Here is a 27,747-nt window from a genome sequence, read left to right on the forward strand (position 1 = left end):
CTTGCCTGAAACATACCTGTCTTTTTTGTCAACTTCCTTCCAACAAAAACCCCCCATTTGCACCACTCGTCAGAGCTCCCCTCTATCGGCCTGATGGGAGGCTGCCCTACTCTCGAATCACTTAAGAAAACCAGGTAGGTCTTCAGATTTATCTGGTTGATTTTGTTTTTTAACTAAAGCAATGAGAGGACAGATACGTGAATGAGTTGGAAGGTTGCTGGTGAGACAGGGAAGGAAATACCTGGGCGGGGGGGGGGGGGGGCGGTCCACAGGGCAGGAGGGACAGAGAGACAGCAGGTCCAGGGCTGGTGCTGGGAGCCGGGTGTTTTCCTGGGTTACAAGGAAAGGGTGAGAAGAAAGGGCCTGAGAGGTGGGGTCACTTTTCCAGGCCACACAGGACTTGATCTGTATCATCTGAATCAGGGGGTGGGGGCGGGATGGGCACTGGAAGAAGCTGGAAGGGAGAAGCTGGAGGCCAGAGGGGAGGCAGAGCAGGAGGGGAAGTGAGACTGAGTAGGTGTCCAGGAGGAGCACATTTGTGTTGTTGCAGAGACTCAGGGAAGGGTTGTGTGTGCAGAGGAAGTCAGAGGAGAGGGGCTGGGAGGGGGTCGGTGTGTGAGGACAGATGTCAAAGAGCCACTTTGCAAGAGAAAGAACATCTGCAAACACGATGCTGTTCCTGCAACTTGTGCTGTTGGTGGTTCTCCTCCCTGGGGGTGGGGGGGGTGGGGGGGTGGGGGGGTGACAGCGAAGATGGTGAGAGCTCCGGTCCTGCCCAGTGGGCGCACGTGTGTGTGTGTGTGTGTACATGTGTTGGCATGTCTGTATGTGTGTTTTATTATGCACATGTGTGTATGAGTGTGTATGTGTGCATGTCTGTACATGTTTCCCCGTGCCTGTATGCTTGTGTGCATGTGATTGTATGAATGTTCTTTTGTGTTAGAGTGCATAAATGTATGTGTTGATGTGTAGGTGTGTTTCTGCATGTGTACATGTGTGCACTCATGGTGAGGGTGGGGGTACATGTGTGCACTAGTGGTGTGGGTTCCCCAGCACATACCTGGGCAGGGAGTGAGTCCGCCTGCTTCCTCCCCGAGCATCCCAGGCCCCAGGGCCCTGTGCTCTCCTGAAGGATGGGTGCGAGGCTCAGGCTCGGGGGCAGCACGTGTCTCCTGAGATGCCTATGGCTTCTCTGTCCTCCAGATTTTGGGTCCCATCCCTGGCCCCTTAGTCTCCACTCCCTCTCTTCCCAATGTCCTCCTCTTCCTCAATCTCTCTGTCGTTTCCCACAGGCTTCCAGGGGCCAGTCTCCTTCCAGATCATCCTGACCACATCCTTCTACAACCGTTCCTCAACACAAAATCAAGGCTCAGCTTGGCTGGATGAGCTGCAGACTCCCGGCCGGAACCCCAAGACTGGCAGTTTCTTTTACCGGCAGCCTTGGTCCAAGGGCAACTTCAGCAACAAGGAGCTGATGAAAGCAGAAAACTTATTCCATACTTTCTCCATTAGATCTCCTCTGCTTTTTCATGACCATTTCAGTGACTGGCAGCTCAAATGTGAGCTCAGTTCCCTCTGGGTGGGATGGAGGAGGCTGGTCTGTGTGTGTCCTGGGATCCTTCTTCCTCCAGGAAAGAGGCTCCTTTGGCTTCTGAACCTCAGGTGTCCCCATCACAAAGCTGAATCCCACCAGTGTGGGCAGAGGGTGGAGCCAGACCCCGATTGTTGAAAAGCTTCACATCTTCTGCTCCGTCCCGCTCCTCTCATTGACCACAGGCTGGGCTCTCCCATCCCACTAGTTCTCCCACGACCACCCCTTTCCCTGGCCTCCAACCAGGCAGCTCTGGTCCTCGCTCTGTGACTGACTCCTTGATCTATGTGCTTTTCTCCCCATTTTATCCCATCAATGATGTTTAACTCTGTGTTCCCTGTAAGCCACAGTGCTCCCTTCACCCCACATTGTTTTTACCCCAGCTCTCCTGCTGAGCCCTTTGCTATTCTCTACCCACACCCATACACCCATCATGTCTTTCCTCCAACATTTGTTCTTTCCTCAGTCATTCATCTCTTTCTCCAACTCGGTCAAACACCACTTCTCCTGTGTGAGCCTCCCCTCAAACCAAAGCGTTTCCCTCTAATCCCCTGAACTTCCCCTTTGCTTCCACCATCCAAGGGTTCCACTCATGTCACTTCATCTCCTTCACTTGCCGTGTCCTGTAACTCACAGTCTCTCTTCCCCAGATCCCTTTCAGGTACAGCTGGTATTAGGCTGTGATTCTCACATTGGAGAAGCATCAGTAGATTCACCAAGATGGCTTATCAAGGATCTGATCTCCTGAGCTTCCAGAACATGTCATGGTGGCCATCTCCAAAGGGAGGAAGTAGGGATCAGTAGGTCTCTATTCAACCAGGGCCATGTTTCCCATGAAATAGTATGCAAGCTCCTCAATGAGATCTGCCCCCCGATCCTGTTGAGTCTTCTTGATGCAGGGAAGGCGGATCTCCAGCGACAAGGTCAGTCCTGCTCTCTCCCTCCAAGATTGTGCATTCTGCACTCAGAAATCTGCACTCTTCCTTCAAATTCAGGGTAAGATGGAGTCAAGAAGGAGAGGGGGTGATGGTGATGGGCTTCAAAAGGCGGAAAGGTGTGTCAATCCAAAGTGATGTGAGCACCTCCCCTCAGTCTGTGAATCCCTGTCCTGTCTCTGCAGTAAGGCCCGAGGCCTGGCTGTCCGCTGGCCCCAGCCCTGGGCCTGGCCGTCTGTGGCTGGTGTGCCACGTCTCCAGCTTCTATCCCAAGCCTGTGCGGGTGACGTGGATGCGGGGTGAGCAGGAGCAACAGGGCACCGGGCGAGGTGAGGTCCTGCCGCATGCTGATGGGACATGGTATCTCTGAGTGAACCTGTATGTGGCAGCCTGGGAGGTGGCCGGCCTGTCCTGCCAGGTGAGACACAGCAGTCTAGGGGGCCAGGACATGGTCTTCCACTGGGGTGAGAAAGAGCTGGGGCCCAAGTGGGAAAAGGGGGCAGTGGTCTTTCAGCAGAGTTGGGGAGCCTGATGAAATATTTGGGAATCTAAGCACTGCAGACCAAAAAGGACTTAAAATTAATAATTCAAGAAACAGAAGAACTGAGGGTGAGGGTCTTGCAGATGTGGGGACATGGGGGGGTTTGGATGAATGGTGTATTTCAGAAGTGGGATGGGAGAAAAAAGTGGAAGAGAGAGGTTGGTTCAGCAAAGATGACACAAGTAAAGAGGACCAAGGAGTACAGTTCAACCCGGGGTGGACAGGAAATGACACCCTCTGTGCCCAACCCCACAGAGCAGCCCCACTCCGTGGGCTTGGTCTTCCTGGTGGTGATCGTGCCCCTGGTGCTCCTGGCAGGCCTGGCGTGGTGGCTCTGGAAGCGCTGGTGAGTCTCTGGAGCCCCCTTCCTGCTCTTTTCCCGTGTCTCCCCACCTTTCCGTGTGTCCTCAGCCCTCCTGCGGCCCGTGCCCTCCCCCCTGCAGCCTCCCCTCCACCTGCTGCAGGGGGCCTCCTCCTTGTTCCTCCAGGAAAACACCTGGAGACCTCAGTGCACGGACTTCCCTTCGGAGCAGGATCCCAGCAGCCCAGGCCCCAGGACTGACCTAAACCCAGCTCAGCACTGATGTTCTGGCAACTCCCTGTGTGCAACTTTATTGAACTTCTGTTTATTGATCAGTTGTCAATATAAGCTCAGCGTCATTTAGTGGGGTTTCTTGTTCTGGTTGGTTCTTGAACTGGAGTCTGAAAGTTTAACTCAATATAAAATGAGGTCCCAGCAACCTCTATGGGTCACAGGCATCAGATGTCACTTCCTCCAGTGAGCCCTCCCTGAGTCAGAAGTGGAAACAATCTCTGCCCGGTGAGAATATCCACCACTTTAACCTGCACTTTGGCTAAACTATTCCTGACCCCAGGTCTTGTTGCCCCTTTTCCTTTGTAATTCTTAAAATTCTTGAAAGAAAGATCATGTCCTTTCTATATTTGCATCCTTGCCAACGAACCTCACCTATATGGAATTTGTACTCAATAAAAATATATGTTGAATGTAGGACAAATTCATAGTGTTTTTTTTTTTTCTTTTGCTTCCCAATATGTTTGTAGTTGAGACATTTGATGCTTTTTTTTTTGTAAAAGTCCCCTCACTTAGCTAGTGTCTTCACTCTTTCTCTGTTCCTGTTGACATCTCCAGGTCCTTAAGTAGAAACAAGTTTGCCTGGGAGGATGTCTATTACTTAACCACAGACACCCATTGGACTGGACCTGTTGCACCAAGTATTCTGAATTACAAGTGGAAGGCAGGATGCTTGCTGTGGGGGGGGCTCAAGGGCAGCAGCAGAGATGTCACTTTGGGGCTTGATAGAGATATAGGGTCTTAGGCTCAGCTGAGACTCACTGAACCACAATTTCTACTTTTGCAAAATCAGCAGAGGATTCTCAGGGACCTAAATGTGATGCCTGAGAGGGAGCAGGGCAAGTGTGTCCCTGAAGGGTAAAGAGAAAATCCAGAAAAGGGAACATTTACCTCTCAGGAATGAATGGGGATCCATCAAGGAGGATGCATATAGTTCATCCTGGCATTTGTGGCTGGTGTATTCTAGTCACTGGAGACCGGGAGTCAGTGACAGTGAGCCGGTGCTCCTGGGGCAAAATCGAGGTTGAGTGTCTGGGGGACTCTGTTCACAATGCTTGCCAACTGATGACTACCCATCTTGGTTTCATGTGTGTTTCTGTTTAAAGACAGCTTCTTTAATACATATGTATATTTGTAAACAATTTATCATATAGAATATTTCCCTGGACTGAAATACCAGCTCAGAAGTGTGTAACTTTTCCAGCTTAGGTACTGTGAGCACCGTTTTTTTTGCCTTCAGCCCTGTTGCTGTGCTGCCCGTGATGATTTTAGGAGCAGACAAATAAGAAATGGTCATTATCTCAGGAATCCATGAATATAGCTCCTATTCCTCTTTCCTGTGGTGTCATGATAGCATCCAAATGTTACTTTAGCACTTTCTGGATTGGCTCCACATGCACATCATGAATGTCCTATTCTTTTTCCTGGATTTACTGCATTGTTGATTCATTAGCACTGAACTCACGGCTCACAGCTCTGCATCAGGAGCCTGAGTGAGCCTTAGCTAAGAAGGTGTTCTGTCTGTGAGGCACATCCCCCCTTCTTGTACTTAAGAACACCAGTCAGCCTTGCAGCCTTGGCTTCAGACATTTTAAACACTAAAATCACCAAGAAAAAGCACATAAATGCAGAAAATGAGGCATCAAATGGACCATAAATAGGACTCGTGTTTACAGAGTGGGAATTAAAACAGAGAGGCACAAGAGCACCTGGTTCAGCCTCAGCTAGGATCACCTGAGGTAGGTGCCCCTTTTGGCCACTCTATGTGTCCGGGAGTAGCACTCAGCACAATGGTCTGGAGGTTACAATTCAATATTAGTAGGTAGGCCAATCAGCACAGACAGATTCTGTGATAATGAAGATGGACTCCCTGTGACTGGTGACGCCCATGGCAGTGCAAGTGGAGACATCCATGGCTAGACTTCAGTTACTCTAGATTTCATTAATTAACTCAAGGAACCATTCTCAAGCTCTGACCATGCCGCAGGGACATTTTGAGTGTAAAGCAGTGGGGAGGAAAAGGTCATCACTGTTTTAGAAGCTTGAAATTTTTTGCTTTCCTGATTTGATTATGGTTTTCATTGTTGTTTCTATGGAGTTCGTTAGTACAGCAACTTAAGTGGGTGAACTAGGGTAAAGGGATGTAGTTCTAATATGTTTAGGTGTTGATAGAAGGGCCCAGAGCAGAAGAACCTCCCAAGGAACCCAATACAGGCACAGGAAGGCACATGTGGACATTTCTGGAAAATAACATTGACATAGGAGGGGTGGTAAAGGTGAAAATTATGGAATGAGGGAGTGGAAACAGTGATACTTCCCCAATTTTCTCTCCTGGATTAGGCCAGCTGGTTGCTTCTCTAGGTCCCAATCTACTGAGTGATCCTCACATTGCCACTATGTTGTTTTTGGTTGGTTGACTCTACCCTCATGTGTAGCCCTGGGCTCCAATCAGCCTGAGGTCATCAGGAGACAGACAGAAGGATGCACTGGTAACCTCCAGTTCAGGCCAGTCATCAGACAGATCCCATTTGTCCTCACCCAGGTTGATGGTTTGGGGCCATCTGCTCCAGGTTGCATAGGTCACACAAAGCCTGATTTTTATGGTCAATGACAGGGAAAAGAGATGCTCTCTCTTGTCCTAGATTATATTGTGCAGAGTATAATGCTGGAAACAACTACAATCCATTTTTCAGCAACAGAAGCAAGCCTGAGGCTGAAATCTGTATGCCTGAAGGTAGAGACATCGTATACATGAAATTTGTTAAGAGAGTAGATCCCAAGTGTTTCACTACAAATACATAAAAGAAAAATAAAGAAGGAAGCAGGTCAGGAGGGAGAAGCTTCATTGGCAGAGTTGTAAGAGGATCCCAGACTTGCTTATCGCTTGAAAACAGCTAGATAAATATCTAATAATTTTGAATACCCAGAAATTAATCTGAGGATTGAGAGAACAAACTGCACAACTTAGGGAGAGAAGAGGCCACATCATGGAAGGTAGGGGGCACAGAATCATGGTTTGGGTAGATACAAATCACAGGTGCTATGGAAGGGTAGGAGTCCTGGTTGTGGATGGAGGAGAGAAAAAGAAAGAGAGGGAGAGAGGGTTAGAGAGGAGCCCACAGGGGATCACACAATGAAAACAGTTCCCCAATGCCACCTACTGGGAAAAAGAGAGGGACTGATTTTCATGAGTTATTACAACCAGTAGGGATGAAAGACTGGAATTTTAGAAGTTGACACTTTGGCCGGTGTGGGTCTGGCAGGTGCTGTTGTGCTCCTCTGGAGAAGGAGGACAGTAACCCAGGGACAGGTGGCACAATCTAAGGATTTCCTGGAACATTCAGGAGAAATAGTTCCCCTTTCTTGGAGTACATCTGGGGGAGGTGGCTTTGCATACCCAGGGACAAAGAAACTGGCTAGCGCCATTACCCTCCTCTGTCCCAGAACATAGGTGCAAAGACATTCGCAGAGAGGGACCTACCTGGACACCACTTATTTGCTGTACTTTACTCCAAACTCCCAGCCCCTGTGTTTTGGTGTGACTTCCTTCTGGGATAAACCTGCACCAGTCCCAGCCCAGTGAGACCCTCCCCCAAAGAATCAGTGGGAGTCTGCACCATGCCAGTTCCCTGAAGTTTGGAATTTCAAAATCCAGCATCCCTGGGATAAAACATAGAGGCACTGTGCTGTTGGGTGGGAGATGGTCTGGACACAGTTAGGGTAAATGCAAGGATCTGAGGGGCACCAGGGACATTAAAGAGGAAATTGTTTGCTCTTCTGAGAGGGCTTCTCTAATAGCAACAGGCATGGCTCCCCTCTCTGGGAATGAGTGATGGGCCTGGGGCCATTTTCCTCCCCCACCACTCAGCATAAACTTTTATTAAGTAGCACAGTGCCAACAGTAGTGTCCTAAACCACTTGCACCAAGTCCTTGCCCCTCTGCACTCTGCAAGTGCTACTTTTCTCAGGCAAGTATTTCTGAGAAGCAGGTCAGTAGGCTCATTCCCCTGGAAGACCAGCAGAAACCTTCACATGCACCACATCTACTGACCACAGAGTTCTGCACAGCTTCTGTTCTAGTGGAAATTGCATCAGGTCTCATTTAACAAGCAGACCAGAGCACACCTTGTAAAAACTCACCACACTCTGGACAAGGTCCAAACATTGCTCACTGCAGCCTAGGAGATCCTCTGCAGACAACTGACCAGAGGGAAAGAGCAGTGAAAACACAGCAGCAGAGTGCACACAGCACACAACAGAGATCTCTCCTGAAGCACCAGGTCCTGGACAGTATAAGATCAATTATTAATAAAGCCATTACTCTCATTAGCAGGAAACACACAGGCTTTTAATAACACAGAGAAGAAGACAGAGACCAGACAAATTGCCAAAATGTAGGAATTCATCCCAAAAGAAAGAACAAGAAAAGGTCAGGCAGAGATCTAATTAAAACAGATAAGTGATATACTTGATGCAGAATTTAATCATAAGAACACTAGCTGGGCTTGAGAAAAACACAGAAGACATCAGGAAATCCCTTACCACAGAGATAAAGGACCTAAAAACTAGTCAGGTTTAACCAGGTATAACCGAGATTTGAGACTGAATGTAGTGACCACAAGGATGGAAGAAGCAGAGGGATGAAGAAGTGGTATCGAAGATAACATCATGGAAAATAATGAAGCTGCAAAGAAGAAGAAAAGAAAAATGTTTAACCACAAAGATAGACTTAGGAAAGTCAGAGACTCCATAAAACATAATTTTTGTATCTTAAAGTCTCAGAAGAAGAGCAGGAAAAGGGGGCAGAAGGCTTATTTGAACAAAACATCTGTATTTTTGTAACCTCTGGGTAAATACCTAGCAGTGCAATTGCTGGGTTGTAGGGTGGCTCTATTTTTAACATTTTGAGGAACCTCCATATTGTTCTCCAGCATGGCTGAACCAGTTTGTATTCCCATCAACAATGTAAGAGGTTTCTTTCCTCTTTCTCTGCATCCTTGCCAACACCTGCTAGTTCTTGTGTTGTTAATTTTAGTCATGGTGACAAGTGTAAGGTGGTATCTCATCATGGGTTTGATGCGTATTTCCCTGATGATGAGTGATATTGAGCATCTTTCCATGCGCCTGTAGGCCATCTGGATGTCTTCTTTATAATAATGTCTATTCAGGTCTTTCACCCATTTCTTAACGGAATTATTAGTTTTTTGGGTATTGAGTTTGATAAGTTCTTCACAGATTTTTTTTTTAAAGATTTTATTTATTTACTCATGAGAGACACACACAGAGAAAGAGAGAGGCAGAGACACAGGCAGAGGGAAAAGCAGGTTCCATGCAGGGAGCCTGACGTGGGACTCGATCCGGGGTCTCCAGAATCCCACCGGGCTGAAGGCGGTGCTAAACTGCTGAGCCACTGGGGTTGCCCTCTTCACAGATTTTGGATGCAAAACCTTTATAAGATGTATCATTTGAAAATATCTTCCCTCCAAAGGTTGCCTTTAGTTCTATTGGTTTTTTTTTTTTTTTCCGTGCAGAAGCATTTTATCTTGATGAAGTTTGCTTTTGCTTCCTTTGCCTCCATGACATGCCTAGTTAGAAGATGCAAGATGAGCACTGGGTATTACACTATATGCTGGCAAATTGAATTTATTTATTTATTTATTTTTAATTTTTATTTATTTATGATAGTCACAGAGAGAGAGAGAGAGAGGCAGAGACACAGGCAGAGGGAGAAGCAGGCTCCATGCCCCGGGAACCCGACATGGGATTCGATCCCGGGTCTCCAGGATCGCGCCCTGGGCCAAAGGCAGGCGCCAAACCGCTGTGCCACCCAGGGATCCCTGGCAAATTGAATTTAAATAATAACAACAACAATAAAGATGTTGCTATGGCTGAGGTCAAAGAGGTTGCTGCCTGTGTTCTCTCAGATTTTGATGGCATTCTATCTCACATTTAGGTCTTTCATCCATTTTGAATTCATTTTTGTGTGCAGTGTAAGAAAGTGATTCAGTTTCATTTTGCAAGTTGGTGTCCAGTTTTCCCAACACCGTTTGTTGAAGAGACTGTCTTTTTTCCATTGGATATTCATTCCCGCTTTGTCAAAGATTATTGAACATATAGTTCTGTGTCCATTTCTGGGTTTTCTATTCTGTTCCATTGATCTATGTGTCTGTTTTTGTGTCAGTACCACACTGCCTGGAGGAGTACAGCTTGAATTCCTGAATCATGATGCCTCCAGCTTTGCTTTTTCTTTTTCAGGATTGCTTTGGCTATTCGGGGTCTTTTGTGCATCCATACAAATTCCAGGATTGTTTGTTCTAGCTCTGTGAAAAATGCTGTTGGTATTTTGATAGGGATTACATTAAATGTGTAGATTGCTCTGGGTGGTGTAGACATCTTAACAGTATATTTCCTTCCAATCCATGAGCATGAAATACTTCTTCATTTCTTTGTGTCCTCTTCAATTTCTTTCATAAGTGTTCTGTAGTTTTCAGAGAACAGATCCTTTACCTCTCTGGTTAGGTTTATAGGAATAAAGGTATAGTATGATTTTTGGCGCAATTGTAAATGAGATTAATCCTTGATTTCTTTTTTTTACTGATTCATTATTGGTGTATACAAATGCAGCAGATATCTGTACATTGATTTTTTTTTAAATTTTTTATTTATTTATGATAGTCACACACACAGAGAGAGAGAGGCATAGACATAGACAGAGGGAGAAGCAGGCTCCATGCACCGGGAGCCCGACGCGGGATTCGATCCCGGGTCTCCAGGATCGTGCCCTGGGCCAAAGGCAGGCACTAACCTACTGCGCCACCCAGGGATCCCTGTACATTGATTTTATATCCTATGAATTAACTGAAATCATATATCAGTTCTAATAATTTGGGGGAATTTTTCAGGTTTTCTACATAGAATATCATGTCATGTGAAAATAGTAAAAGTTTGACTTCTTCCAGACCAATCTGAATGCCTTTTGTTTCTTTTTGTTGTCTGATTGCTGAGGCTAGAAATTCCACTATAGTGTTAAATAACAATGATGAGAGTGGATAGCCCTGGTACTGATTGTACAGGGAAAGCTCTCAATTTTCCCCCACTGATGATTATAATAGCTGTGAATATGTCATATATGGCCTCTATTATGTTGAGGTTGTTCCCTCTATCACTACTTTGTTGAAGATTGTTATAATGAATGGATGTTGTACTTTGTCAAATGCTTTTTCTGCATCTCTTGAGGAGATGGTTCTTATCCTTTCTTTGTATTAATATCCTGTATCACATTGATTCCATTGTGCATATTTAACAACCCCTTCAGCCCAGGAATAAATCTCACTTGATTGTGGTGAATGATTCTTTTGGTGTTAGATTTGATTCATTAGTATCTTGTTGAGAGTTTTTATATTCATGTTTATCAGGGATGTTGGCCTGTAATTCTCCTTTAGTGAGGTCTTTGTCTGTTTTTAAAATGCAGGTAATGCTGTCCTCATGGAATGAGTTTGGAAATTTTCTTTCCATTTCAATATTTTGGAAGAGTTTAAGAAGTATAAGTATTAGGTCTAGCAGAGATATTAACTTCCAATGAGGGTTCCAATGAGCTACACTGTTCCTAAGGACAGTCCAGAAAATGGCACAATCGTGAGAGACACAATTCCCTGTCCCCACCCAAGGAAAAGTGTGGGTTTGCACTGCCAGAGTCCCTAAAATTTGGAGTTTTGAAACTCAGTTGAGCGCTTGAGATAAAATACAGGCAGAATCAATATAGGGTTCTGATAGAAACCAGGGACACAGAAGGGTGATTGATTGCTTTTTTGTGAGGGCTTATTGAAGAGTGGAGGCTATAACCTCTCCGGTCTGGAGCTAGAGAGCAAGGTGCAGCCATTTTCATCCCACCCATCAGTGCTGAATCTCTTAGGGAGCAAAACAGCACCATCTCGTGGAGATCTGAGCCACTTACACTAAGCTCTACCCCACAGGAGGTGGGGAGGGGGCAGGAAGGCGCCCTGGAGGTACATCTCCACTAGGGCAAGTCCACCTGAGAATCAGTGCAGTAGGCCCCGACCCCAGAAGATGAGCACTAATAACTCACTTGCACCAAGTCTATGGATCACAGAGTGTTGCAAAGCTTCATCTCTAGGGGAAGTAGATCTAGCTTTCTTTTTATTTTCTTTTTTATTATTTTTTCATTAAAAAGTAGTTTATTTATTTATTTGAGAGAGAGTACGTGGAGGCGCCAAGAGAGAGGAACAAGCAGACTCCATGCTGAGCAGGGAGCCTAACATGGGGTCTGATCCCAGGACTCTGGGATCATGACCTGAATGCTAGGCAGCCACTTAACCAACTGAGCACATAAGCACCCCTCATTTCTTTCTCATTTTTAAATTCCATTACTTATTTCTTATTAAATTTATTTATTTATTTATTTGACTTTATTTTCTTATTTGAGAGAGAGTTCACAAGAGGGGGAGAGGGCAGAGAGAGAGAGGGAGAAGTAGATTCCCCACAGAGTAGGGAGCCCAACACAGAGCTCGATCCCAGCACCCTGGAATTTTGACCTGAGCTGAAGGCAGTGTTTAACTGACTGAACCACCCATGTCCTCCTTTATTTTTTTTTCTTTTTCTCCTTTATTATTAATTTTAATTTATATATAATTTTATTTTTGGATCTAGCTTCTTTTAACAAGCAGACTAAAACACACTCAGTTTTTTTTTTTCTTCTTCTTCTTTTTCCTTTTCTGGACAAAATGACAAGATGGAGATATTCACCCCAAAGGAAAGAACAGGAGATAGAACTGATAGTCAGCGATTTAATCAATATAGGTACAAGTAAGATGTCTGAGCTAGAATTTAAAATAACAATTATAAAGCTACCAGCTGGGCTTGAAAAAAGCATTGAAGCCACTTACTGCAGAAATAAAAGAACTACTGCAGAAATAAAGGAACTAAAATCTAGTCAGACTAAAATTAAAAATGCTATAACCAAGATGCAAATCCAAATTAATGCCATAAAAATGTGGCTGGATGAAGCAGAGTAATGAACCAGTGATATAGAAGATAAAATTATGGAAAATAATGAAGCTGAGAGGAGGGAAAGAATGATAACAGGTCACAAACATAGACTTAGAGAATTCAGCAACTTATCAAACTGTAATAACATTTGTGTCATAGGAGTCCTAGAAGATGAAGAGAGAGAAAAGGGGCCACAAATTTTATTCAAGTAAATTATTGATGAAAACTTCCCAAATCTGGGGAAGGACACAGACACCAAAATCCAAGAAGCACAGACAAGACAAATCCAATTAAATTCAACAAAAGTTGACCATCGCCAAGACATACCATAGTAAAAAAGTCCTTAAACTATAACAGAAAACAGATCAGGTTTGCAGCAGGTCCATCCACAGAAATCTGACAGGCCAGAAGTGAGTAGCATAATATATTCAACATCCTGAATGGGAAAAATGTGCAGCCAAGAATACTTTATCCCATGAGTCTGTCTTTCAGAATAGATGGAGATCAAAAGTTTCCCAGACAAACAAAAGCTAAAGGAGTCTGTGACCACTACACCAGCATTGGAAGAAATATTAAAGGGGAATCTTTGGGGAAAAAAAGGCCAAAAGTGACAAAGACTAGAAAGGCACAGAGACCATCGTCAGAAACGCTAAATTCACAGGAAACACAGTGGCATTAAACTCATATCTATCAATAATCACTCTGGATGTAAATGGACTAAATGATGCAATCAAAATGCATAGGATATCAGAATGGATAAAGAAACAAGATCCAACTATTTGCTGCCTATGAGAGACTCAGTTTATTTATTTATTTTTAATTTTTTAAATAAATTTATTTTTTATTGGTGTTCAATTTGCCAACATATAGAATAACACCCAGTGCTCATCCCATCAAGTGCCCCCCTCAGTGCCCGTCACCCAGTTACCCCCACCCCCCGCCCACCTCCCTTTCTACCACCCATAGCTCGTTTCCCAGAGTTAGGGAGACTCAGTTTAGACCTAAAGACACCTGCAAATTGAAATTAGGGGGATGGAGAACCATCTATCGTGCTAATGGTCATCAAGAAAAAGCTGAGTAGCCATACTTATATCAGATAAACTAGATTTTTAAGCCAAAGACTTAACAAGAGATGAACAAGGGCATTACATCATAATAAAGGGGTCTATCCATCAAGAAGATCCAACAATTGTAAATATTTATGCCCCCAAATTCAGAGCACACAGGTATATAAATCAATTAATAAAAATCATAAAGGAACTCATTGATAATAAGAAAATAATATCAGGAGACTTTAACATCCTGCTCACAGCAGTGGACAGATCACCTAAGAAGAAAATTAACAAGGAAACAATGACTTAGAGTGACACACTGGACAAACGGGACCTAATAGACACATTCAGAACGTTTCATCCTAAAGCAGCTGAATACACATTCCTTTGGCGCGCACACGGGACAATCTCCAGAATGGATGACGCACAGAGTCACAACTCAGGCCTCAACATGTACAAAAGATCAAGATCATACCATGCATATTTTCTGACCACAACTCTATGGAACTCGAAGTCAACCACAAGAAAACTTTTGGAAAGGCCACAAGTACATGGGGATTAAAGAACATCCTACTAAAGAATGAATGGGTTAACCAGGAAATTAAAGAAGAAAAAAAAAATTTCATAGATGCAAATGACTGAAAACATGACAATCCAAAAATATTTGGGATGCAACAAAGGCAGTCCTAAGAGGGACAGTATATTGCAATACACGCCTACCTCAAGAAACAAGAAAAGCCTCAAATACACAACTTAACCTTACACTTAAAGGATGTGTGCTTTTGTCTTCATGTGTCCGTGTCTTGTGACACTCTTACCCGTCTTGCATATTAACCCTGACATCTGTTTAAATCTCTGTCCTGGGTGTTTTCATGGATTCCTAACAGACCACTGGTCAGGAATCGAGGTGCAGGGTCTGCTGTGGGTTACATGATTGGCAAATATTTATACTCCAGGATTTTCCTAGAGACGAAGGGGAGAGCTGCTCCAGCATGTAACAAACTGGGAAGTGTTATGGCAATGACAGTTATATACTCAAAATGCAAGAAGTTTTCCATAGATTTATTCCTGACACAGTAATTAATTCATTCATTCATCACTTACTCAGCTCTTCCAATTTGATGGTAACCACTCTGAAAGTGGTTCCAACAATATGAGAAGCAGCTCTGCATCCAGGTATTTAAGATACAATGAATAATCTCTTCTTCCAAGCTCCTTCCTTTTTTGATTTGTACATTTAATCACCCAGAGTCAAACTTCAGAGCTCTTCAGTGAGAAAATTCAACCATGTGTATGTGACAATCTAAATGGCCTTATTAAATGATCCACAAATCAGGCAACTCCCCACATGGCACACAGGTGGGCACTCAGAGGAGCTGTGCAAAATGGAAGGTTCTTGTAGAAGGAGGGTGGGGCTGGGGAGTTAGTAGCAAAAGAGCCCCGTTCCAGGAATCAGGCCTGTTTTGCGGGGGAGGGGGAAGAAAGCAAAGGGTCTTGTCATGCACATGACTTCATCTGCTTGTGGGGGACAGAAAGGACCCAGGTGATAGACTGACTGGTGCTGATGGAAAGAATAATTTCCTGCATGATGGGTTAAGGGCAAATTTCTGGGGGAGATTGAAACTATAATTAGATGAGGTATGAGGTCCCAGTGTGAAGCCCCAGTGTAGGAACTGGGTCTAAGAAACACCATTTTGGGCCTGTGATGTTCTTCTTCTAACAGGAAGAACCTCATGGAGACCTGTCTTCAGACTCTTGCCCCTCCACCAGCAGAGCTGCTCTTGATACCCTGCTGGGTACCCTACTTGGGACAGAGAGTGGGGCACTGTTCAGGTCCAGTCTCATCCTCAACCACGTGCTTTACTGTTCAGTTTTGGGATTGGGCCTCCTAAGGGTTCCTGCCTTTCCCTCAGCAGATGGAGCCTCTCCTCTGGGACAGGGTGGGACAGCTCTGGGACAGGTTACTGTCCCTCGCTCACTGTCCCACCCCTCTTGCCCCTGCCGCTGCCCTGAGCTGCAGTGTGGCTTCACCTGTGCCCTGAGGCAATGAGGCTCCCTGTCCTTCCCACACCTGGTTAAGGCTTCTTTCTGTTGGGAGATAGTGGTCTTCCTGTCCTTCTCAGGCAGCAGGTCCCCTGTAGCTTCAGGCTTGTACCCGGCCTGGAGAAAGCCGTTCTCTGGTCTGTATCCTGGATTCCAGTCTGTCAGGGCCCCCAGTGAGGTCAGGGGAAAAACCTAGATATACAGAGAATTTCTTGGGTCTGTGACTTCCCGTGGCTCCTAGTACTCACGCTTGGCTTCAGTCATTTGTTAACCATTTCAGCAGAATTATTCTTTCTGGTGTAGAGCATCTGGCATCTGTCCTAAGTAAGCAAGGCTTTGCATACGATGTGGTGACCTGACAAAGTGGAGGATGGTGGCTCATGTGGTGAAAGAATTTACCCAAAGCAGAGCAAAGGAGACAAGTTTATTGATTACACAGCCAGGGAGTAGCAGACAGGATGGGAGGGAGAGACCGTCTGCCAGGAGGCAGTGGAGGGGGCTGTGGTGAAGCAGTGAAGGGGGAAGGTGAGCAGGTATGGAAGCATAAGGAGTTTTCTTTCTTGGTACCTGTGTCCAGGAGTAAGTAACCTGTTGGTCAGCTATGGCCTAAGCGTATTTTTAGGGGAGTTGCCTAATGTGGGGTCACTGTGGACCCTTCTATCTTACACAGGTTTCATTTCTACAATCAAGTTGGTTTCCTACAAGTAGCCTCCACTTCCCCCCAACACATTAACAATGACAAATCTTTGGCATTTGAGTGGATGTCTCACCTTCAGATGCTTCTTCTTGCTAAATGGGGGGTATAGAGAGGTCCCTACAGAACTTCTCAGTCCATCGGGGCTTCTCTACAATCATAGACTGGAGCATGGTGTTATATTAATGTGTTTATACGTGATTTGAGTGACATTTCCTAGTGGCTGGTCTATGGGATTAGGGGGAGGAGATCCTCTCATGGTATGGACTGGAAACCATGTTGAACCATCATTTGTATACGGAACTGTTGGATTTTAGACAAGGTAGATGTATTTTTATTTATTTATTTATTTATTTTAATAATAAATTTATTTTTATTGGTGTTCGATTTGCCAACATACAGAATAACACCCAGTGCTCATCCCATCAAGTGCCCCCCTCAGTGCCCATCACTCATTCACCCCCACCCCCCGCCCTCCTCCCCTTCCACCACCCCCCTAGTTCATTTCCCAGAGTTGGGAGTCTTCATGCTCTGTCTCCCTTTCTGATATTTCCTACCCATTTAGAAGAGGTAAATTTAACAAAGAGATGAAATGGAGGGGGACCAATAATTAGGACTATGAGTATTGAGTCCAGGGGCTCTAAAAAGGGGAGAAGCCAGGAGAGCCATGATCAGGTTTCTTCCCAGGAAAACCATCCTTATGTTGCATGATCCTGGAGGGAGGAAGCCAAAAGATTAGGATGAGGACAAGGATAACCCCAAAGGAGACATGATTGTATTGTGAGAGCAGGATATCAAGAGGGTGTAGGTCCAGGTACGTTACAATTTCTCACCAGGTAAACTTGGAGAGGTCACCCTGAATGAAAATGTCAAGATTGAGGTCTTGGAATTGGGAAGGAGAAATCATGAGGATGTCAGGAGGAAAATATTTAGGAAAATTTTAATATTTTAGAATGATTGAATGCAAGAGAGTGCAAATTGGCAATGGGCCTGATGCATGGGCCTCTAGACCTCTAGGTGTGCATCACCTGAGTCTCCTTTGGGACAAGCAGAGATCTCCATCTGGCTTGCAGCTCTACTTGCCGGAGGGCTCAGAGGACAAAAATGCCAGCAGAAGGAGGTCAATCTCAGAAATGCAAAGGTTAGTTTGTACCTTTGTCATTATGTCCTTTCCACGTAATGGAGTTGGACAATCAGGTAAACAAGAAAGGAGTGGGTAAAAGTACTGTTAAGCTAAGATCAAATGAAAGGGGAATGAAAGGTCTCTTCTTTGGGTGCTCGTCTATGAAGGTGACGAGGTCCAAGGATGGGAGGGTGACCATGTGTATTTTATATGAGCAGACTAAGTGGCTCCCGAATATAGTAGAAATTCAATTTTGTCTCATGCTACACACAGTATTAGCCGAGGCTCCGCTGTAGTGATGGAGAATATGGGAGCCTGCACAGTATTGGGCCCTGTCAGTCAAAGGAGAGGAGATCATCCTCCTCTGCTCCTTTGGGCTCCTCATAATCAAGGTATAGAGCTATGGGGTTGCCCAGAGTAGCCTTGGTGTGAGCTCATTGATAACTTGTGATGGCCTGGACTTAGATCTTTTGGGCCTGGGATGGCCTTCCTGCACATGGGAAGAAGGGGCATTTTCATTTCCAGCGCCCTGGTTATTTGCACACCAGACAAAGCCCTGATGGAGGGGGCAGTAGACACTACTGGGTCAGATGCCCTGATTGGCAAAAAAACAATGGAGCCTTAGAGGTCCTCCTGGGACATGGGGAGACTTAGTGGCTTGTACCTTTAATGGCTTTTGACTCTGGGTGGACTCAGAGAAAGGCAGGGAGCTGGCGATAGCTGCAGCCATACTTTGGTCCTGGCCCTTGTCTCTGTTCCCTTTCAGCCCTTGAGTCTACTTTTCAGTTATTGAAGACCTTGAAGGCCATATCCAGAAGTACGGGGACATGGGTCTGAGGTCTTTGATCCAGTTTCTGAAGGTTTGCCTTTCATCACGGGAGACCTAGCTAATAAAATGCATTGCTCATATTGCCATTACATCTTGGACCTCAGGATCTAGGTTTCTGTATCTCCTCATGGCCTTTGCTAAGCAAAAATGAAATAACATGGGATTTTCACTTTGGCCTTGGGTTATTTCTTTACATAATTTACAGATTTTGTGACTGCTTTTTATACTCTCAACCAGGCAAGTTTTCATGTAATCCTGAATAATTTTACAAGGGTCATCTTTCTGATAATGCCATCTAAGTTCAGCATTTGGGTCCCCTATGCCCCCACCAGGGCAGTCGTGGGAATGAGTGTGGGCCCCATCAGCCCAGCTCTGAATCAAAGACCAGATATGGTTTTTCCCTCATGAGGGCAACACATGTAAGGATGATATGAATGTCCTGCCAGGTGAGATAAAAAACAGTTGTGAGGTGTTTGAATTCCTTAGTGAAGTGGGAAGGATCTTGGCTAAAGGAGCCAAGATTTGTTTCTATCTGAGACAGATTGGACTTTGGAAAGGGGACAAAGACCCTAATGGTCCCTGCATTCCCATTCTCTACCTGGCAGAGGACATGACAGAAGTCAGGTCCTCAGGTTCATAGTTAGTGCCAGACTGGGTAGCAGAAAGAACTGCTACAACACAACACCTAAGAGACCAAATATTCTAATTTAAAAAATGGACAGAAGACATGAATAGACATTTCTCCAAAGAAGACATGCAGGTGTCCAACACACGGATGAAAAGACGCTCAACATCACTCATCATCAAGGAAATGCAAATCAAAACCACAGTGAGATATCACCTCACACCTGCCACACTGGTTTAAAAATTCAAAAAAAAAAAAAAAAACAACCACACACACAAGAAACAAGTTTTGGACATGATGTTGAGAAAAAAGAACCCTCTTACACTGTTGGTGGGAATGCAAACTGGTGCAGCCACTATGGAAAACACTATGGGGAATTCCTCAAAAAACCAAAAAACCAAAAAAACACCGTCCCCCCTCCAAAAAAAAAAAAAAAAACAGAATTGCCATACTATCCCACAATTTTGCTGATGGATATATTTTTTGTATTATTAGATATTTACCCAAAGAATATGAAAACACTAAAATGAAAAGAAACATTCACCCTGATGTTTACTTCAGCAGTCAAGTGTCCAACAATAGATGAATAAATAAAAAAAAAAAGATGTGGTATGTACACACAATAGAATATTATTCAGCCATAAATATGACTACAACCTTGCCATTTGCAACAACGTGGACGGAGCTATAGAATATCATGGGAAAGGACATAGTCAGAGAAAGACAAATACCGTATGATTTCACTCATATGTGGAATGCAAGAAACCAACAAAATGAACAAGGACAAAACAGACTCTTACCCATAGAGAACACACTGCTGGTTCCCAGAGGGAGGTAAGTGGGGAGATGGGGGAAGCAAGTGAAGGGGATTAGAAGTGCACTTAGGTTGATGAGCACTGAGTAATGTCTAGAATTGCTGAATCAGTATATTGTACACCTGATACTAATACAACACAGTATGTTAACTATAGTGGAATTAAAAAACAAAAAAAACCCCCAACCAAACCAGAAAAAAAACTAACTTAACACACCAAAATGGAGAGTTCTTGGTTCTTCTTCCCAAGTAGACTAAAAACTCCTTGAATACAGTGCCTGCCCTGCGCACACTGTACCTTCACAAGGGCAGCACAGTGCTTGGGTCCAGGCAGGTGCTAAGTGGCTGGTGATGAGTGAATATATATTAATGCGAGTCAGATGGAGGGGGAACTCTTCAGATGATTCAATGTCCTGTGGTCTCTGTGATGGCCACCGATCCAGAGATATTAATTCTTCACCATCAATCAGGAATTCTCTAGCTTGCACCAGGGAGGTTCTCTGTCGTGTGGACGCTCTTCACCCCTTGAGGAGGGGAGGTCATCTGTATGATAAGACCTCCTGCTCTGCCAGTTAAAGGAAAGTGACTTTCCCTGAAACACTCCTTTCTCTTCTTTTGTCAACTTCCTATGAAAACCCCTTGCGCCACTGCTCAGAGCTCCCCTGCACCTGCCAGGTGGGAGGCTGCCCTATATTTGTGTTTTTTTTTCTTTTTTCTTCTTGTAAAATTATTTTTTATTGGTGTTCAATTTGGCAACATATAGAATGACACCCAGCGCTCATCCCATCAAGTGCCCCCCTCAGTGCCCATCACCCAGTCACCCCCACCCCCCGCCCACCTCCCCTTCCACCACCCCTAGTTCGTTTCCCAGAGTTAGGAGTCTCTCATGTTCTGTCTCCCTTTCTGATATTTCCCACTCATTTTTACTCCTTTCCCCTTTATTCCCTTTCACTATTTCTTATATTCCCCAAGTGAATGAGACCATATAATGTTTGTCCTTCTCCGATTGGCTTATTTCACTCAACATAATAACCTCCAGTTCCATCCACGTTGAAGCAATTGGTGGGTATTTGAATCACTTAATAAAACAAATAGATCTTGAAATTTACCTGGTTGATTTTGTTTTTTACCACAAGAAGTCAGAGATGTAAAGAAGCTGGGGTGGGGGTGGGATGGGGAAGGAAATACCTTGGGGGGGGTCACAGGGCAGGAGGGACAGAGGGACAGCAGGTCCAGGGCTGGTGCTGGGAGCTGGGTGTTTTCCTGGGTTACTGTCTGGGTGAGAAGAAAGGGCTGAGAGGTGGGGCCACTATTCCAGGCCACACAGGACTTGTTCTGTAGCATCCGAATGAAGGGGCGGGGGCGGGATGGACGCTGGTGACAGGGAGAAGCTGGAGGCCAGAGGGGAGGCAGAGCACGAGGGGAAGTGAGACTGAGTAGGTGTCCAGGGCTGAGGGAGGAGCACATTTGCATTGTGGCAGAGACTCAGGGAAGGGTTGTGTGTGGAGAGGAAGTCAGAGGAGAGGGGCTGGGAGGGGGTCGGTGTGTGAGGACAGACGTCAAAGAGCGACTTTGCAAGAGAAAGAACATCTGCAAACACGATGCTGTTCCTGCAACTTGTGCTGTTGGCGGTTCTCCTCCCGGGGGGTGACAGAGAAGATGGTGAGAGCTCGGGTCTGGCCCAGTGGCTTCAGTTGTGTATATGAGTGTGTGTGTGTGTATGTGTATGTTTTTAAGTGCTTTTGTGCATCTGTGTGTTTGTGCATGTGAGGAACTGGGAGTATGCATGTTTGTATATCTGTGTTTGTATATGCATATGGGTGTGCATGTCTGTGTGTGGGTGTGTGTGCTTGTGGCATGTGTTTCCACACATACCTGAGGATGAGAGAGTCAGCCTGCTTCCTCCCCGAGCATCCCCGGCCCCAGGGCCCTGTGCTCTCCTGAAGGATGGGTGCGAGGCTCAGGCTCTGGGGCAGCACGTGTCTCCTGAGATGACTATGGCTTCTCTGTCCTCCAGATTTTGGGTCCCGTCCCTGGAATCTTAGTCTCCATTCCCTCTCCTTCCCAATGTCCTCCTCTTCCTCAGTCTATCTGTCCTTTTCCCACAGTCTTCCAGGAGCCAATCTCCTTCCGGATCATCCTGACCACATCCTTATACAGCCGTTCCTGAACACAAAAATCAAGACTCAGCTTGGCTGGATGAGCTGCAGACTCACGGCGGGGACCCCAAGACTGGTGCTATCAGTTTCCTGCAGGCTTGGTCCAACGGCAACTTCAGCAATGAGGAGCTGATCAAAGTGAGAACTTATTCTACACATACACCATTAGAACTATTTCAACACATCACAACCATGTTAGTCGATGGCAACTCGAATGTGAGTTCTGTTCCCTCGGGATTGGGTGGCAAGTGGCAGGTGCGTGTGTGTCTCCCTGAGTTCCTTCTTCCTCTAGGAAGTGAGCTCCACTGGACTCTGAACCTCACGTCTCTCTGCCAATAAAGGTTCACACTCATCTGGACAGAGCATGGAGCCAGACCCCGATTCTTGAAAAGCTTCACATCTTCTGCTCCGTCCCGCTCCTCTCATTGACCACAGGCTGGGCTCTCCTGTCCCACTAGTTCTCCCATGACCACCCCTTTCCCTGGCCTCCAACCAGGCACCTCTGCTCCCTCACTCTGTGACTGACTTCTTGAACTGTACTTTCCTCCCCATTGAGTCCTATCAGCAATGTTTGTCTACATGTTCCCCCTACCCACCCCCCGCCCACTGCACTCCCTTTACCCTAGATTGTTTTTCCCCACCTTTCCCCATGAGCCCTTCCCTATTCTTTGCCCACAAGCTTCGTGGTTCTTCTCCAAGATTTGCTCCTTCCTCAATCATTCACATCTCCCTCCTCCTCCAGCGACCACCACTTCCCTTTTGTCTGAGGCTCCCCTCAAGCCAAACAGTGCTCCATTCCTTTCAATCCCCCAAACTTCTCCCTCTGCTTCCACCATCCATGGCTTCCACTCGTCTCATGTCATCTCTTTCACTCCCGCTGTCCTATCACTCACATCTGTCTTCCCCAGATCCCTTTCAGATTCAGCTGGTATTAGGCTGTGATTCCCACTTTGGAGAAGCATCAGCAGGCTTCCTGCAGTTGGCTTATCAGGGATCTGATCTCCTGAGCTTCCAGAACATGAATGGAGGCCATCTCCAGAGGGAGGACGTAGGGCTCAGAAGTTCTGCAGTCTATTCAACCAGGACCATGTTTCCCATGAAATAGTACGCAAGCTCCTCAATGAGATCTGCCCCTGGATCCTGTTGAGTCTTCTTGATGCAGGGAAGGCGGATCTCCAGCGACAAGGTCAGTCCTGTTCCCTCCCTCCAAGCTTTCTGCATCCTGCGCTCAGAAATCTGCATGATGCCTTCAAATTCAGGGTAAGAGAGAGTCAAGAGGGAGAGGGGGTCATGGTGATGGGCTTCAAAAGGTGGAAAGGTGTGTCTGTCTAATGTGATGTGAGCACCTCCCCTCACTCTGTGAATCCCTGTCCTGTCTCCACAGTGCGGCCCGAGGCCTGGCTGTCCGCTGGCCCCCGGCCCCGGTCTGGCCATCTGTGGCTGGCGTGCCACGTCTCTGGCTTCTACCCCAAGCCTGTGTGGGTGACGTGGATGCGGGGTGAGCAGGAGCAGCAGGGCACATTGTATAGCGATATTTTGCCCAATACCAATGGGACGTGGTACCTTCAGGTGTCCTTGGATGTGAAATCCAAGGAGGCAGCTGGCCTGTCCTGCCGTGTGAGACACAGCAGTCTAGGAGGCCAGGACATGGTCCTCCACTGGGGTGAGGAAGGGCTGGGGCCCAAGTGGGAAAAGGGGGCAGGTGGTCCTTCAGCAGAGTTGGGGAGCCTGATGAAATATTTGGGAATCTAAGCACTGCAGACCAAAAAGGACTTAAAATTAATAATTCAAGAAACGGAAGAACTGAGGGTGAGGGTCCTGCTGATGTGGGAGGATGGGGAGGTTTGGATGAATGATGTATTTCAGAAGTGGGATGGGAGAAAAAAGTGGAAGAGAGGTTGGTTCAGCAAAGGTGACACAAGTAAAGAGGACCAAGGAGTACAGCTCAACCCGGGGTGGACAGGAAATGACACCCTTTGTGCCCAACCCCACAGAGCAGCCCTACTCCGTGGGCTTAGTCTTCCTGGTGGTGATCGTGCCCCTGGTGCTCCTGGCAGGCCTGGCGTGGTGGGTCTGGAAGCGCTGGTGAGTCTCTGGAGCCCCCTTCCTGCTCTTTTCCCGTGTCTCCCCACCTTTCCGTGTGTCCTCAGCCCTCCTGCGGCCCGTGCCCTCCCCCCTGCAGCCTCCCCTCCACCTGCTGCAGAGGGCCTCCTCCTTGTTCCTCCAGGAAAGCCCACTGGAGACCTCAGTGCACGGACTTCCCTTCGGAGCAGGAACCCAGCAGCCCAAGCTCCAGCACTTACCTAAACCCAGCTCAGCACTGATGTCCTGGCAACTCCCTGTGTGCAACTTTGTGTTTCTGTGATGCTTAATGATATATTATCCATGTAAGCTAAATGTAGTTTAGTGCGATTTGTGTTCTGACTTGGTTCTGGAACTTAAATATCAAAATTTAACTCAGTACAAAATGAGGTCCCAGCCACCTCCAGGTGTACCGGCATGAAATGTCACTTCTTCCAGTGAGCCCTCCTGATTCAGATGTGAAAGCAGCCTCTGCCTGGTGAGAACTTCCGCTGGTTTATCTATTCCTGACCCCTAGCCTTTTTTACTCTCACTTGGTCCCCTTTCTCTTCTAAGGATTCTTGAAAGCAAAGTCCATGTCTTTTAAATATTTATATTCTTAGCAAGGAGTCTCACCTGCATGGAATATGTGCTCAATAAAAATATGTGTTGAATTCATGACAAATTCATGAGTTTTTCTTTTCTTTTGCTTCCTGGCATATTTGTAGTAGTTGAGATGTTTGATGCTCTTCATGTAGAAATCTCACTTGGCCGATGAATTTCACACTTGCCCTGTTCCTGTTGACACCTCCAGGCCCCTAGAAGAAATCGGATTTCCTGTGAAGATTTCTATTATTTAACTATGCAAATCTACTGGACTGGGCTTGTTCCTTGAGTATTCTGAATTAAAAGAGAAAGGCAGAATGGTGGCCCTTGCTGGTTGTGGGTCTCAGGGACAGCAGCAGAGATGTTACCCTGGGGCTTGTTAGAAATGTAAGGTCTTGCCCTCAGCTGAGGCTCAGTGAATCAGAATTTGCATTTTAGCAAAATCAGCTGGGGGGTTCATCTCATGAATCCATGAACATAGGTCCCTTTCCCCCTTTCTTGTGGAGTCATTGTAGCGTCTTAGTGTTACTCTAACACTTCCTGGAGTGTCTCCACATAGACGTCATGACTGTCCTGTCCTTTTTCCTCAATTTGCTGCATTGTTGTCTCATTGCCACTGAACTCATGGCCCACAGCTCTGCATCAGGGGCCTGAATAAGCCTGAACGAGCCTTATCTACACAGGCATTTTGTCATGAGGTGCATGCTACTATCGTCCGCTTAGGAACTCCAGTCAGCCCTGCAGCTCTGGGCTTTGGGGTTGTTCTAAACAGTGGTATCACCTAGGAAGAGCACATAAATTCAGAAAGTGTGGCACCAAAGGAACTGTGAATAAGACACGTGTTTACCAGGTGGGAATTAACACAGGTACATAGAGTAGCACCTGGGTCAGCCTCACCTGGGAGTAGGTATGGTGGGTGACACATGTCAGACACACCAAGTGCCCATGAATAGCAGTAAGAACATGCATCTGGTGGTTACAAATCAATGTCCACAGGTAGGCTGATCAGCACAGAATCCATAAATAATGAAATGGCCCCTTGGTGACTGATGACTCCCATCACCGTGTGAGTGGAGACATCCCTGGCTAGAAGTCCGTTTCATTAATTAACTCAACAAACCATTCTCAAGCTCTGATCATGCAGCAGGGCCAATCTGAGTGTCAAGTAGTGGGGAGGGAAAGGCCATCACTGTTTTAGGAGCTTGGAAAGTTTGTTTCTCTGATCTGATAATGGTTTCCATTATTGTTTCTATCCAGTTAATGCAGCAACTTATTTGGATTGAACTCGGGGAAAGGGAACTAATTAGACTTAGTTCTACCTTTTTTTTTTTTTTTAGGGCTGAGAGTAGGGCCCAAGGCTGGAGAATGTCCAGAGGGACCACATGCTTGCTCCCAGCTCTGTACATGTGGACATTTCTGGAAAATAATGTTGAGATAGCAGAGGTGGAAAAGATGAAAATATGGGAATTAGGAGAGAAAATTATGAGAACTTCTGCAATCTTCCAATCTTCCTGCCTCGATCAGACTACTTGACCATTTCTCTAACTTCAAGTCCATCTTGGCACCCTTGTATCGTCACCATGTGGATTTTGGTTGGTTGGCTCTAAATTATGGGTATCCCTGGGCTCTGATCACCCGGAGGCCATCAGGAGAAAGCATCCTTGACAATGAGACAGGCTGAAGGATGGATAGGTAACCTCGAGGTCAGACCAATCACCAGACAGATGCCATTTATACCACACAGAGTGATGGTTCCAGGTCAGGCACTGGTCCAAGTGGCACAGGTCACATGGAGCCTGATTGCTGTGGTCAATGGAGGGGAAAGAGATGCTCTCTCTTGTCCTGGATAAGTCAGGGTTTAAAGCCTGAAACAAGTACAATCCATTTCTCAGCACCAGAGAAGCAAGCCCGAGGATGAAGCCTGCCTGCAAGAAGGCAGAGAAATTATACACATGACATTTGCCCAGAGGTTAGACCCCGAGTGTTCTTACCAGAAGAAAGAAAAATAAAAGAAAAGAAAGAGAAGGAGAAGTTCCTGATATGAAATGTTGGCCATGTTAATTGGCTTGGTTGTGGCCATCATGTCACCATGTATGCATACATCAAAACCTCAAGTGGTTACTTCATTATATGTTTTTAAGAGAAAATGACAAAGTAGTCAAACTTGTGAAGAATGCTACAAAAAAGATTAATTTTCATGATTTGCTTCAAATCAAGTTTCTTAACCATTTCCTTCTGAAATGCTGCACGCCTCACGGGAGGCAGGGCAGGTATGGACGTGAGCGTTCAGACGCGGCTCCCTGGATGCTCCATGTGCACCAGGTTCCTGGGATCTTCAGGCCAGCCTCTCTGAGAAGTCGTTGGAAGACTTTCTCAGGAGGACCTTCGTTCATGTGGTGTCACAGGCTCTGCTGCACCTGTTAGAGCTGGCGAGGGCCCCGACGGCCCGTGATGGCCCCCGCCTTCCTCCCTGGGCGGCTGGAAAGCTGCATGCTGTCCACAATTAAAATTTTCATTTGTCATCATCCTTCACTGAAACTGAAACAGAAGTAACAGCAAAACCAAAGCACCAGAAAAGCAAAGGCAGACACACAGACTCACAGAAGGTCCTGGAGCCCCCACGACCCTGGGCTCTCCAGTTCCATCAGGTAATACCTTCCTTGTGTGGTTTCAGCCCAATAAGGTGGATTTCTATCCTTAGTGACTGGAAGCTCCCCTCTGATGGATGTGGGTGTGGCTTCTGGGGATGCTGGGCTAATGTCTCTCTTCCTTGCAACATTCTTCTCACTGCCCTCCTCCTTTCTTTCAATTTTTCAAAATATTCCTCTATTCCTTTCTTTGCTTGTGTGCTTTTGTCTTCATGTATCCTTGTCTTGTGACACCCTGACCCCGTCTCGCATGCTCACCTGACATAGGGGTCAATCCTTGTCCTAGGTGTCTACATGGATTTCTAACAAGCCACTGGTCAGGAGTTGAGGTGCCTGTTCTGCTGCTGATCAGTGACCGGCAGAAATTTACACTTGGGTTTTCACAGACACAAGAGGACAAGCTGCCTGCACCCCATCGGCTGCAGTCC

At 46.1% G+C, this 27,747-nt stretch overlaps 2 pseudogenes; both read left to right on the forward strand.

Annotated features, from left to right (window-relative positions):
• The first annotated feature begins 670 nt into the window (after window positions 1–670).
• On the forward strand, window positions 671–24,716 carry LOC140626721 (T-cell surface glycoprotein CD1a-like; annotated as a pseudogene).
• On the forward strand, window positions 22,155–24,093 carry LOC140626722 (T-cell surface glycoprotein CD1b-3-like; annotated as a pseudogene).
• Window positions 24,717–27,747: the final 3,031 nt, after the last annotated feature.

Source organism: Canis lupus, chromosome 38, assembly GCF_048164855.1.
Source record: "Canis lupus baileyi chromosome 38, mCanLup2.hap1, whole genome shotgun sequence".
In the NCBI taxonomy this organism is placed as follows: Eukaryota; Metazoa; Chordata; class Mammalia; order Carnivora; family Canidae; genus Canis; species Canis lupus.